The following is a 15,029-nucleotide window of genomic DNA, read 5'->3' on the forward strand; positions in this document are numbered from 1 at the left end:
TTAATTATAATGTAAACATATATATGCCTATTAAAAAGAAATTATATTAAAATATACACCTGTGTATTGAATAAAGAAATATTAAATTTTTTTTTATTAATTAATCATTTGTTATATATTTTTTACTTGATATTGCTGACTTTGAAATTTTAAATTATCGGTTATTATAAATACAATTTTTATTTTCTTTTTATTAAAATTCAAATTTAATATAACAATTCTATTTGTTTAAGTTATTAGGATATTAGTATCATTTATCGTTTTATCGAATTGTACATCGTTAACTCATGTCAAATAACTCTAGCATTATTTCAATTGTGATGTCCGATCGGTTTACCTCTCAGCGATAAGGGTATTGAGTTTCCTATTAAACAGCTCTTTCGATAATGGTTCGGTCAATCGATTGATTGCGCGTGTTTTGTAAAACCAAAAACCTCTCACAAACCCGTTACATACAATTGAATCTTAAATATTAGATTTAGAACCCTGACAAAAATATCGTCTTTAGATATACTAAACGAATGTGCAGTACGTGATGTTACGAAAATGATTGAATATAAACAATTATATTCCAAAAAATTTAATGAATACACAAATATCGTGCCGGATAAATAACGAAGGTTTGCTAATTTGTGATAACATTATACTTCACAGTTTACACCAATCCAAATAAATCTCTTTTACGTTTCAGCGATTAACAGAATTATGATATGACATGTATATTGATGGAATTATTTTGTCGATATTTGTTTATGTATTACTACAAAAATATCGGAGTTTTTATTTAGATTATCTTACAGCTGAGCTGTTGAGCATAAACGATAGTGCACGTTCCTATCAATCACAGCATTACGAAATACAAACATAACGCTGATGCTCAGTAATACTGATCGGTTCGCTACATTTAGCCATATGGAATATGGTAATGCAATTAGTTGCACCATCATGTTCAATCAACCGTTCTATGTCAATGAAAAGCGCAGCGTGCAATAATTAACGATTAACCTAATTTCGTAACATGAACAATTAACTTATAACAATTCAGATGTGACAGGACTTTGTAAAAATGAACGATAAAAACTTCTTGTCCATAAACTTTAAAACGCGCAGTTACATTGTCGCGTAAGTTTTATCTCTCTCTCCCCAGCAATTATCCAACTTTAACAGTTATCCACTAATTAACGAACTTTGATCACTGCTCTCATTTAGATGTCTTTATTCGTCATTTAATAATATATGTAGATTTATGGCAATTTCATGCGTGAGAGAGAGAGAGAGAGGGTAGGGACTCTAGTAGGATTTAAATAAATTTTGTACATATCCATATTTAAATGGCAATGTACGTTACGTTTATATTTGGTATATTATTAATTGGTCCATAACTAAATCTTCTACTAACACGATCAATTTCGAACAGCATGAATATATAATAATATCACAAAAGTAAGCGATGACCAATATTGTACGAACAAATAACGTTTGTTCCTTGTGACAAGCCGACACACGACGTTTCGCTATAATATGCCGTCGATAATATCACGTTCGTATATTGCATTCCAATTCACTACATATCGTGTCTCTCATTAAGCGAGCTTCTAATTAGCGATTGGTCTCTATCCTGTTACATTATGCAATCTATCTGATGATTTCGATCGTCAGTATTGGCTTTATAACGCGACTGCCGAGTAATTACATTCGTTGTTTTAACGAGAACATTTTAATCATCTCCTACATGTGTAATAAAAACTCGAAAAAAGCCAAATCATGTTTGTGCGCTTTCAAGTCGCGCCACGTTACTTACGAAAGTAGTTAAAAAGAATTGTTGTGTAGTTAAAACCTTTAGACGTAAACGCAATAGCATCGCATAAGTTACTGAATTAATTATGATCGTACGATTACTGAACGGAATTTCAACGGGCAATCATGAGCGATATTGTGGTGAAAATGGTTATGTAAATATCTTAAATGTGGAATGGGAAATAATCCGTGCACTTCTAACTCAAACGTGACTAATAATAACTCGTACCCATTGTAGCCCGATAAGGGTTAACTAACCGTAAAACGGACGCAACGTGCGATTATAAACGCAAAGTTATCGAAGAGCGCCGGTAGTTTTGAAAATTGCTACATTTCTATGGGCTTTCTTAAATCATCATTCTTAAATTGCGCGAGTCTTAATTCGTTCACCCTTCTTTAATCCGACGTTATCGCATCCGACGACATGCATATCGTAGATTAACGTTCGTGACACACGAGCAAGCCGCGCAGTTCTGAACGACTTTTAAGTTAACTTCGAAGTTTTCTTCCGCACACGGGGGTGGACTGAAAGTTGGGCTCTGACGGAGCACAAAAATAATTTTGCACGATAAGACCGAGCACGCAGGCAAGAAACTTTTTAGTAAACACCTTTACAACTAGAGTTGCCTACTGCTTTGCGAGAAAAGCCGTGATTCTCACAGCTGTTCGAACTTTAGTCTCCCCCTTGTAAGCATTCAAAGGATTTTGATTTACCATTGCATCTTAAATATTATCTTTAATACAGTAACATGGAAAAAAATTGTTGAAATGTGCAGGAACGTTTTAAAAATGGAATATACGTGTTAGGTGTTAAACTTAATTCCTGCCGTTTTTCGTCTCCAAAATTGATTTGTTTCGGAGGGAAATACCTTAATCAAAGTATTATTAATAAAGTATTATTAATTAGTAATAAAGTAGAAAATGGAGGAAATTACTTTGATTAAGGTATTCATTCATCTTCCCTTCGAAACAAATCAATTTTGGAGACGAAAAACGGCAGGAATTAAGTTTAACACCTAATATTATACACATAATATGGATTTGGCTAAAGAGCAAAAATACACGGAAAGAACGGTTTTTCTGACCTATTAAAAAATTTACCTGGATACAGATCTGAAAATAATTTTGTTGGGCTATCAAAATATTTATGTAAGACCCTCAAATTAGTTAGTGCTAGAATATCAAACTTTTTGCAGTATTGCTCATCATGCTTGAAATTTCTACGTAATTATTTTGATCCAACAAAATTATTTTCAGATCTGTTTCTAACTAAATGTTTAGATATCTTCATCAAAATCGTTCTTTCCACATATATACGTAAGAGAAAAATATGTTAGACGGTAATATATAAAATATATATCAAAACTTTCTTTTAGAAGTTTATTTTAGAGACTTTTTATATAGAAACAAATGCTTGCAAATTTAAAAAACAATATTTTCAATTAAAGTGCTAAAAGATGCTATTCAAATAAATTCGATAAAGTGTTAACAAAGTTTTATTCTTAATTCGAGTTCTATTTAAAATTTTAATTCATGGTTAGATTATAACGATATTTAATATCAAGATATTTTGAAATATTACAGCAATTAACGTTTTTTCTTGTGGTCTTTTTCATATAAAATATACCTCTGCTACAGATATAAATAAAAGAACACCACGTAAGAAATCTCCGTTTTCCCCGGCCAGCGCTAACAATGTCCCAACAGAAAGCTCTGCACTCGCGGTTAAATATTGGTACTGCTACGTGTCGGGGAGATTAAAGCTTTTACCGAGCTGCGCGAGTCTAATTGTCTCCAAGAGCCAAGTGCCGGGGCGCAATATTAAATCTTCTTGTTAGCGAAATGCGAGCGTACCGAATGTCTCCATCGGCACCATCGAAGTCTCATGTTAATCGGGAGATATTTCTTGCGCGCTCTATCGTCGATAGACGTTAATGCTCTCTTGCTGCGGCAAATGTCACCTGTCTTTCCTACGGACTGCGTCTGCTACATCGAATGAAACTCGAGCGATGGGTCGTCGAGCGCGGCGCGGTTTATCAACTTCGGATTCTGTCGTTCGTACAACTTACGACTGTACATGGGAAGGGGGGAGGGAGAGGGCAGGCGGCTTGTAAGTTAAGTTCAGAATCGAGACTTCGGCATTGTCGTTCCCAGCCATCGACTTCGGAATTCGATGTCGTCGGTCGGTACGAACGTTTAAACGCGGTACGGCGATCGAAACTTCATTAATGCCGAGTAGATCGATCCGTTTGACTAACGAGAGGCCTTGCGAACTTGTACGCGAGGAGGCGTCACCTCGTTTTTGCAAAAAACTGTCTCATCTCGGACTTTACGAGCGCTTTGGCGAAGAGCTTAACGAAACCTCAAGCGTATTAGAGCAAAGTGTAAATCTCAGAAGACGTAAAAAGAAAAAATGTCAAGAAAAGTAGAAACCTTCAGGGATATGAATACTGCAAATATTTTTAGAAAGAGTTTTAGAGAGTCATTTATTTGTATAAGATAAAATGTACGAGTATATTGGAAAAATTGTTTAAGTAATATTTTATGATAGCGCTAATTAGATCATTCAGATCACTTAGATAATTATTCTAGATATTTACCGTGTTCTAGAAAAAAAATGCATATTTTAATGAGATATCTCAATATCTAAAACATTATCTCAATATATAATTTTAATGTTTAAGAATATTATTTGATACATACATATTACTAGATAAATAAAATTTTCTGATTAAAAATTCAGACTATTTTTAAATTCATCTCTTTAATAAACTATTTTTATCGATCAATTTTAGTTTCCAAAAATACTTACATTTGTTTTCAAAGCGAAGTCTTATCTTTGAATCAAATTAATATTTGCTCAAGAATGCACTGCATTATATATACATACATGCTTTCGAAGAAACATTTTAATATAAAAATTATATTTATAATTCAAAAAATTAAATATAATAATTACTTTCTTTATTATATATATATATATTTTTTTTTTTTATTAATCAATATAGAAAATTAATACATCAATCGACGTCACGATATTGTTAATTTTTATTAGGTTTTATTATACAGGCGTTAATTTATTATTTCACACCAAAATACATGTATAATTATGACACAATAATAAATGATGACATGCTTCCAATATGATTAATCAAGAGATGCAAATTGAAATATCGTAAAATTGGTAAACAAAATTATCGAACGACAAATGTATGACGAACTCAAACATTCGTGTACAATAGCATTATTCTGATACAGTTTCCATGGGAATGTGAAAGGAAATTAAAAAACATGTTGTATTTTATTATTCGTGCCACGTTACAAACTGAGCATGCTTTAACATGATCAAACTTTGATTATGTCACTCTCGAAAGGAAGTTGTGGAGAACTTATACAACTAATCTCAGTTCGACGAGGACCGTCCAACAAACTTTTTACTGTAAAAGTGCCTTTTTTCTTTTCCGTGACATATACGGAAAGTCTCGGGGAGCTGTTGTAACCCAAGATTTTTGTTACATCCAAACGATAAACGATGCTAATACATAGCGAGATAAGCAATTCTAATCAGACAAACGTAATAAGGTCCAAAAGTTTCCGGCTTGAAGATATAAAAAGACAAAATGTTACAATTTTGTTTATATTTTTTACCTTTTTTTTCATAATCACCTCTTATTTTAATATAGTTTTTAGAATGATGAATTTTTCTAAAATTATTAAGAAAATATTTTAAATTAAAAAAAATGATTTATATATATAACACTGCGAAGATCTGCGAAGATTTCCTTTTCATTACCTTACAGCTCCAACTTAGCTTCCAGTGCAGATTAATTTTTTTATTTCCAAACTTAAAGTCTGATTTATCTAGAAAAAATTTACCAGTGATGAAGAAATGATCTCCGCAATATCAAACCGTTTTAAACTCAGATTGTTTTTTAATGATTAATAAAAAATAATAAAAAATTAATTTAGTATTTAAAAAAATGTTTGAAATAAAGAGTGATTATATTGAAAAATAAAAATGGTTACTTTATTATATTGTCTTCCTTGTTTTTGTTGGCATAAAAAATTTTTTTGATGTTTTTAAGTAATTCTTTTTATTCATTTATTCGTTTGGAAATTTTAGCCTTTTCAAGAGAATAAAAATAAGACAACAAGATAATGTGTTGAAAAACATGTTATTATCAAATGTTATAACAGTTTAACTCTCTCAGTTTCTGAATTTTTCTTGTACATGGAAAGATTTATAAACAATATATCATATTTATATCATATATATATATACTTGTATATATATATACTTGTATATGTATATACAAGTACGAAGCAAGCTCATAGACAATTTCCATAACGTACAAGAATGATGCATGGAGAATGATTGTGATGTATTATATCGCACTATAGGGACTTTTAAGTGTTATTTTCTTTTCAAAATATATTATAAATTGCAGTATAGTGTAGTATAGCGTAAAATTGATCTTTGTTACAATAAACGTCAAGCTGGAGAGATTAAGAAAATTTACGAAATTTAACAACTGTAAAGTTTAATGGTTACGAACCCAGAAACTTGTTGCCATGAAATCGGTGTGTGTTACTTACACTTCTACTACTAGCTTCTTGAGCTGATTCGAATGGTTTCGTTTAAATCTTACTGTCGACTCGCCTTTGCCGAGGACAACGGAAGGAAATAAAGGCAAGCATCGCCAAACGCGATATCGGCCGAACAGCGGTTGTATCGCGCGTGACTCCGCATGTTTAAGTGGCATTACTGTCGTATATATATGTTCGTACGTGTTCCAACAGATTGCAAGTGTCGACTTGTGGATAGGAGAGCGTGTTTGCGACCACGGTAACGGACGCGCGAAAAGAAGATGGAAGACTTGCGCGGACGTTATATTCCCTCGCCAACTTGCTGCATTCGACGTGAAAACAATCTTCTTTCTCACACACACTGCGCAAAGTCGTAGTTTATTCTATATGAATAACAGATAGAAGAAAAATTTAAGGCCCTAATCGGTCGTAAAGATAATTTTTTAGCCGCGAGCATGCAGCAAGTTATAATAAAAATAAAAATTTGACGCTTATTATACACTTCATACATATTTATATAAAAATTCAGTGAAGTTTTCGATGTGAAATTAATTTTTTGATTCTGTTAGGTTGTTATGTTTGATTTTTTTTATATTGAACTTTATTAAACTTTTGCTCATAATTATAGTTTTGTAGGTTTCTAAGTTTTCAATAAGTTTGTAGAGATAACGTTAATTGAGAATTTAGATTAAAATATTATTTTATGATTATAAAGTAAAACAGAATATATATTGCAAGAACAATTCGTAAAAAAATAAACTCAAAATTTGAATTAATAACAGTGTTAGGAGAAAGCAAATAGATATTAAAGTTATTATTACGAGAGATTTAACATTAGAGATGTAGTAAAGAGATTTTAAATATGTTTAACTATTTTTCTGTTTTAAACATTGTAGATTTTATCGCTTAGGAATTAATATATCATAGATAGATACCTATAATATTGGAAAAACAAAAATAAGATTTATTTATGCTTGATGAACATTTTACCAAAATATATATTCCATCGTTTCGTAACATCATAAAATATCTGACATTTAGTTTTAATAAATTGCAGCATTAAATTAAAAAAAAACAAAGTTAGTCTCTCTTAAAGGTCTCTTAAATTATTTCGGTCTATATCTTTTTAATCTACAATCTTATAAATTGACAAATATTGATTCTTCTGCTTAATAATTTTAAAGAAGAAAGAAAGAGAATAAGCACAAATATCTGCACTTCCGTCATACTCCGGGTTTGCCTTCTAGCATTAATAATATACAATTAGACTTAAAAAGTTTGCTGAAAAGCAGGCGAGGTAAAAAGCCAAGGTATAGCTTTGGCACACTTTTCTTATCGGATCCGCGAGATCGTCTGCGAGATGCGGTTTAACCCTGGAAGTGTAGCACAAATATCGCACACGACCTCGCCACAAGGCGTTTCGCTAGTTACGACGTTTACCACTTTCAGACTTAATGCATTCTGTGTTGTACATAATGTCGAGGTATACCGCATTAAAAAAGCCACGATATACTTGCGCTCTCTGCATATTCATTATCTATACAATCTTGTGCCCGCACCTCGCAGCTTGCGTTGATACGCACGTATAGGTACATATGGAATATTAAACGTCGTTTGCCAGTCCGCCAACCTTAGAGTTATCTGCAATAGCTGCAAGCGACGCTGAAATATCCCTGTCGGATTATCCTACCGTTCTACTGCGGTACCCAAATCGGATTAGCGACGTCAGAGGGTGTCATTAACTTAACCTGCTACTAACTAATTTCGCGCATCTGATCATCCGTAACGATCCACCAATTACTACATAGTTTGCGGTCGCCGATCTATCTTAATTATATGTATATATAGTATTTAAATTAGAGCGATATAAACGTATATCGTGCATCAAGTAATGCCACGCGCGTGGTATTAAACAATCCGGTCGTTTTTCCGCGTGTTTTATTGCGCGTTAATCAGCGGAGTGAATACTTCGTATCGCCGCTCTGGTGGAATATTCGCGTGTACGAAGATATTTACGTCGTGTCGACGTGTATTTGCCTCCGACGTGCCCTGCTTACGAGAGACCGCGGGAAAAGTTCGAGCGCACAAATTCGCGGCTAATGTCGAATGTCGTGAAAATCGTTTAAAATATAAGTTAAAAGTTGTGCCCGGCCGGAGTTCCGCCGTATTTCGTAATGGAGTTTTGCGGAAATACCACTACTACGTATCCAGAAATCCTGAAAAGCAGCTTAGCCTGTCGATATTTTCCAGGATCACGTAACTACAACTCAACCTTTAATCTCCCAGGGGTGACAAAGGTTATGCCTGCGGCGACCTCGCGAGCTTTTGCACCGATCCAATGCATACGTAAGAAGCTTCGTCAGATGAATGCAACCTTGGTTACTTTCCCAGGCATCTCTTCATTCGAATGTCTGACAGCTTCTCCTTTAAATAAATTTTCTCGCTCGGTTGAACAGGCGCCAGCTATGTTACAAATTACTCTTCGCGTTACATATTTATGAAGAATACGCCATCGCATTTATCATCGCATCTACAACCACTCGGCTCTAACTTGCGCGCACGTATACGTTCACGCGTCACATGCTAACTGTGCCGGTTATGCGTTCTCTTTCCGAGGTTCCTTTTATACTTACGACCATACCGTAACATACTTTTTTAATGTTGGAATTGCATTTTATTCATCATCAAAGATTTAGATCTTTACAATATATTTTTTCGTTCTGTTATACATTTATAGAGCAATAGCTGCTAGCGATAGTGTTTTGGTATTAGACTCGTATCAGCTTCGCGTAGCAAGATAGGAGTATATCGATTCGCGGTTAGCGTTAATTTTATGCAAGAACGAAGATGACATCGTAGTTACGCTCCAGGGAGCTTCGTCGATCCAATGCATACGTAAGAAGCGTCACCAAACGGGGCGCAAAGCACAGTGCCCTCAGCAAACGTTCCCCGCAGGCCCATTTATCGATTCCATGCCAACGGAAAGCTTTCCATTAGCGGCGTACCAAGGCGTTCCTGTACGTGCTGTACACGTTACGACGATGTGCATTTACTACGTTCGTACCGGGGACTCTGCCTATTGTAGCCGGCCAATCGTTATCGCGAAATCGCGCACAAACGTGTATCCGGGTACTTTATACTTACCTCGCTGCTATACGTACAGCGATGTGTACGTCCATTATGCGTAATATGCCGAATGACAAATCGATAACGCAGCTTACGTGTACGCGCGTTTTCCATTTTATCGCATTGTGCGTGTGTTAGCGGCTGATGAAAAGTAGTACGCCATTTCCGCACGCACTTTGTTGACCCAGCTCGGTTTATGTCAACCGCGTTATTGTGCGTCTATCAACGAGAATTTATTCGAGTAGACATATCGTGTCGTCGAACTAAATAAAGTCGCGAAATAAAAATTAAATGACAAAGGATGGACAGAGCGTGCATGTGTGTGAATCTGTCGACGATTTTTTAAAAATATTTTTTCGATGAAGGCGGTTTCCCCATTGGCTCTATTGAAAATTAATTAAAAACATACTGTGAATGTATGCATGTGTTTCAAAATCATGCAATTTTAACTATTCTATAGTTCACGAAGAACAAGAGTCCGGTTTGCACGAATACGTTTATTTTACGGAAATAAAATGGATTAATATACATCATCTCGGTAGACTAACAGCATATGTCAAGTTAAACGGATGAACTAAAGCTCCTGGGAAACAAGAACTATTATAATGTTACAACGCTATTATACTTTGTCTTCTGAACAACTTTAAATGCTCGGATTTCATGGAGCGGAAATGTACGTTCCATTAACAGTTTACGATTTTAGTAAATAATGTACCTATACGTATTTGTTTCGGCGAAATGTTCGATCCGGTGAGTTCCAATCGTGCCGTCCGTGTTGCGATTCACATAAATCTATTAAGCTAGAGAAAGTAGGGTACAGAAATGTCGCAATTCCAAATCGCGTTCAAGTAAAAAGGATCATGAAAACGCGATGTGAGAAACGCGTTTTCACTTCTCCCGCTCGGAAATAATAGCGGTGCAATGGGCTTTATTGCCCTAGGCGCTACACCGTGCAATAAAATGGGATACGCACTTTTCTCCTCTCGCCTCCCGCGTTGCAGCGTATATGTCGCACATATAAAATGGTTGACACGAAGGGCGTAAAATGCGTTGAAAATTTCGGAAATTTTGCCAAAGCAGCGTGTTCTTTCTGGTACTCACCTTCCCTGGCACATAAATCCCAATTATGTTCCTTATTATTTTATTTTTGCACTATATTTCATAGATATAAGTACAGCGTGAACACGCGCCTGTTTAGAAAAAATTTATATATGACTAAAGAAAGATAATTAAAAGAAATATGCCTCTGATTTGATACTGATCGTATATCATCATACATTAAGTTACATACTACTTTTTTCCGTGAGACAGAGACCTGTGATATACGTACATTTACATGTTTAAAAACAGACAAATAAATTCTTTAAAGAATTATTTTTAAAAGGATTTTTTCTATGACATAAGAGCTTATAAATAAATTAATGCTTTATGTCTCGATATTCGCCGTTAAAAATTCAAATATCGATAATTTCTTCGGTAATTATGGCGTTAATACTTTTTGTGCTCGTATATTTAAAAGGAGAGAGTTGATTATACCAAATTAAAATTTCATGACGATATTCCGTTTTATAACGAATAATCACTGGTTTTGGAGTGTTGTGATATTTTTTAATTTTGCTGTGACATTTCAACACAAACGAACGGAAAAAATTTGTACTTAAAAAAGCTTTATATTAAAAAGAGTATTTAAATTTCACTCTCTGATTGTCTTATGGAATTAAAACAATATTTCTCTGCAAATTACGTATTTCAAACTTAACAGATTCTAATATTAACGTTTTTGCTATTTTTAATTTATAAACTTTGTAAACTTTTTTTTTTCTCGTGGAACAAGAAATAAAGTTTTATAAAAACTCAGAACTCGATTTTCCTTCATTGCTCATTTTCGAGAGAAACTCTGATGCTGTTTTTTAGTGTTCATGAAAAAACAATGTGATATTAAAGCGTAAATAGACGGGAATTATTTATACTTAGAAAAGAGATTTATTTTAAAAAAATATATTTAATACGTATTTCAGTTCCATGTTGGATATCCTTCATATATATATGAAATTAAAATAACATATTTTCTAAAAAAACAATATTGATTTTCCATCTTTATTCACGTTATTTTCAGAATAGCGTGTGTACACAAATACGTACAAATATTTCTGCGCAATTAATTAGTAAGCATATTTCCTATGATTTATCTACATGTGCGTTAGATTTTGTACGATGGGATGAATGGATTGTGCATCGGATCGCGCAGAGCAACATAAGATACCGCGTGTGTATGAAGGGATGAACAGGGCGACGCGCGCACAAAGAAAGTGCGCAAACGAAAAGAAGCTGGGAGGAGGAAAATGTAGGGAAAAATAGAGAAGCGCGCGTGTGAGATAAGAAGAATCTCTGCGAAGGCGCGAGAATTATAAGGAAGCGACCGTGCAAAAGGGAGGAGGAAGGAAGTCAGCATGAAAAGTGTGCTGACTTTTATTACTCGTCGTTCGTATCCGTGTACGTACACTTGCGCATGTAGTTTTCGTATATATATTCTGCTAACTCTGGACCTGTCTCTGTACGCGAGGTCTGAGCCGCCTGCACCATCCACCCACCTTTTATATCGCCGAAAATAAGGTGCACGGTCTATCAAGCGGCTGTCGCGACCATTGCCGGCATGGCAAACACGCCCCGCCTTTTTTCCGTCTTTCTCGCGAATAAATAATTCGCTCGTGTATACGCGTCGCGTCAAATTAAGTGTTTATTATCCCTTCACGATGGCGACGATAAATTTCTCGAAGCGACAGTTGGTGCTTCTCGAGGAAAATTCGTGCGCCATTCTACCAACGAACTTGCGCGCGTTTACGGAAACGTATCACACTCATGCGAATTTCCTCCAATGAATTTCACAAAGCTCATATTTTTATAACTTTTAACGAGAACACCGTAGATCTTGCTAATTTTTTTATTTTTACTTGTATTTCTTTTTTGACATGAATTGTTTCGTTACATATTCATATTCTTTTTTATCCATTATCTTCATTCTACCACTAAATTGCACTACTAAAAATCTATTATATACATATACTTCATTCATTATTTAAATCCTTTTAATATACGATATATTTATATAATATATATGGTTATGCAAAATTTTATAAAAATATATTTTACAATTAATTTTCTATCTTTAAAGGAAGTAATATATAGACAAGGGCGACACTCTGAAAAGGAAAAACAAACATAAATAGTAATAAGAATATAAAGACTAATTAAAATACATTAATATAATTTTTTAAATATTTTATCTTTAAATATGGAATAATATCGCAATAAAAATACGCTACTCTAAAATTTTGTGGGATTGTTTTCAAGAAGGATGAAATACTTTGTACAGATAAAACGCATCCTCTTTTCTGTCATACGTTACGTACATTTCCACACGATTTTTGTAGCCTCCCCCTTCCCACCTCCCTCTCTACAGTAGCAAATCGTCAATTCTATCCGATGCAGTCGCACATTGCGCTTTAAAATTCACGCGTCAACGGTCGATATCGCGATGACACAGATATCTCGCCCAATAAGAGGAGGCTGCATACAGGAGATTCTACTACCCATCCGCGCGGACATCGATCCATTTCCATGACACGTCTACGGTATATGATTTCAGCCTTACAACCGGATATCCGTTTCTCCATTACTCCTACCGAAGAACACTTCGTAAATCGAATTTGGTTATTCACTGTTACCTTAATGAAATAATGCCCTGTTAATAGAGCGAATTGTTCAACATATAGAACTATTTAATGAGAATTTTGTGGTACTTGAGTTTCAAGATTAAAATGTGTATTTTTAGATTTTAATGTAATTTATTATTATCTCGGAATTCAGGGCAATTAATGTTATTAAAAAGGAAAAAAGATAGGTATATGTAAAACGTTTATTGTCAGTTTACGAAATGATATTGGTTGTTACAATTCAGTAATATATTGAATGTATCTTCAATATATTATTAATTAGAATAGACTATAGATGTATTTTAATTTATCTTACACAAATAAAATGTAATTTTAACGCGAAGCACAAGACAGACTCACTGCCAAAGAATAATATTTTATTTATTTTAACGTTTAATTTAATTCAATTTGTCTCTTTGTAAATCAAAATACACAGTTCAGTGTACTGCATCAGTGAGTGCCTACCTCCAAATGCTGTCACATTAAGGACACTTATAATACAACATGATATCATGCAGGAATTCTCCTTTACATTATGTTACGATACGTTCGACCTAATTTTGTTCTATTAATTAGCACTCCAGGACCACGATTTTCACTTGAAAACCAGGAAGCCGCGTAGCGTTTCCGAGAGCACTTCATGGTGCATAATTAACGGAGGCACCTCGATGCGCCCTCGGATAGAGAAACATGCGAATAGAGAAACTTTTGAAGTTACTATTCACATTCCGATTATGATCGATGTTTTTAACATTTACCGATAGAACATATAATATAATCCAATTTTTTAAAATCACCAAGCGTTACACGGGGATGGTAGCTGATAGTAGTAAAAGTGACAGATTTTTCCGACCGCAACATACGCAACGTATCCACCGCGTTTTATTGTCGAAGGATTTGCAGAATCGCTTTGACAGACGCGGTCTTTCCATTTTCGTCAATCCGATTGTTCCGCTTAACGTTCACCGCGTGTTCTCAGCATCTGTGCATATGCAGCACTGATAAATAGGCGGATGTGCAAAGCGCTCAGGTGATACAGACTTGTAAACCAGAATTGGCGTAATGGAATAAATCTATTATGCCACTTTGCATATGGGTGTGTTTCTGTAGGAATAACATAGCAATTCAAATTGAATAGAAAAAGTTCTTATTTTTACGCGCATGAAAATTAAACAATTTTTTTGAACTTTTGATTTAATTTTATTCTTTATATTCCCATTATTTTCGAGAGATTTTATTTTGTTTTATTGATTAAAAAAACTGAATTTTTTATATAACTCATGATTATATTCGATTATATAATATCTTTTTATATTATGCTTTTTTAAAGTATATTTTAGAAAAATAGTATATTATATATATATAATGATTGCAATAGATGGGATCTTGCCCTATAATATAGAACGCAGACAATTTGCATGTCGAGAAGTCAGGCAGCTTTATAAACCCGCCAGCATTGTAATTCTCAGCGTAATGCCTTGAACCTGCAGATGCTCTTGATGTAAGTGGAATGCAACAGTGCGTATCACGCGCCGAGTACTCATTCCACGAATCATCATTCCATTCACCAGTGTTCGACTTGCGGAAGTTACGTTTGGAATTTCTACATAGAAACAGAATGCACTGTAGCAAAGTTCGTTAAGGGCGCTGCATGTGACTTGTATTCGTGTCGAAAATACAGTATTGATTTGTGCAGAGTTATATATATTTTCACGCATCCGTAAATGCAGTAATATAAATATACAAGTGAATAAAATGTAACGAATAAGTAAAATTAGTAAAACGGTTTGTGCTTTTATTTACTCG

General features: G+C 34.2%; 1 protein-coding gene across 5 annotated transcripts in view; it reads left to right on the plus strand.

Moving 5' to 3' along the window:
- The window catches only part of dpr12 (defective proboscis extension response 12), a 225,864-nt gene that overhangs the window by 56,297 nt on the left and 154,538 nt on the right, over positions 1 to 15,029 (plus strand). The window lies entirely within an intron of this gene.

Source organism: Trachymyrmex cornetzi, unplaced genomic scaffold (assembly GCF_001594075.2).
Source record: "Trachymyrmex cornetzi isolate Tcor2-1 unplaced genomic scaffold, Tcor1.1 scaffold99, whole genome shotgun sequence".
In the NCBI taxonomy this organism is placed as follows: Eukaryota; Metazoa; Arthropoda; class Insecta; order Hymenoptera; family Formicidae; genus Trachymyrmex; species Trachymyrmex cornetzi.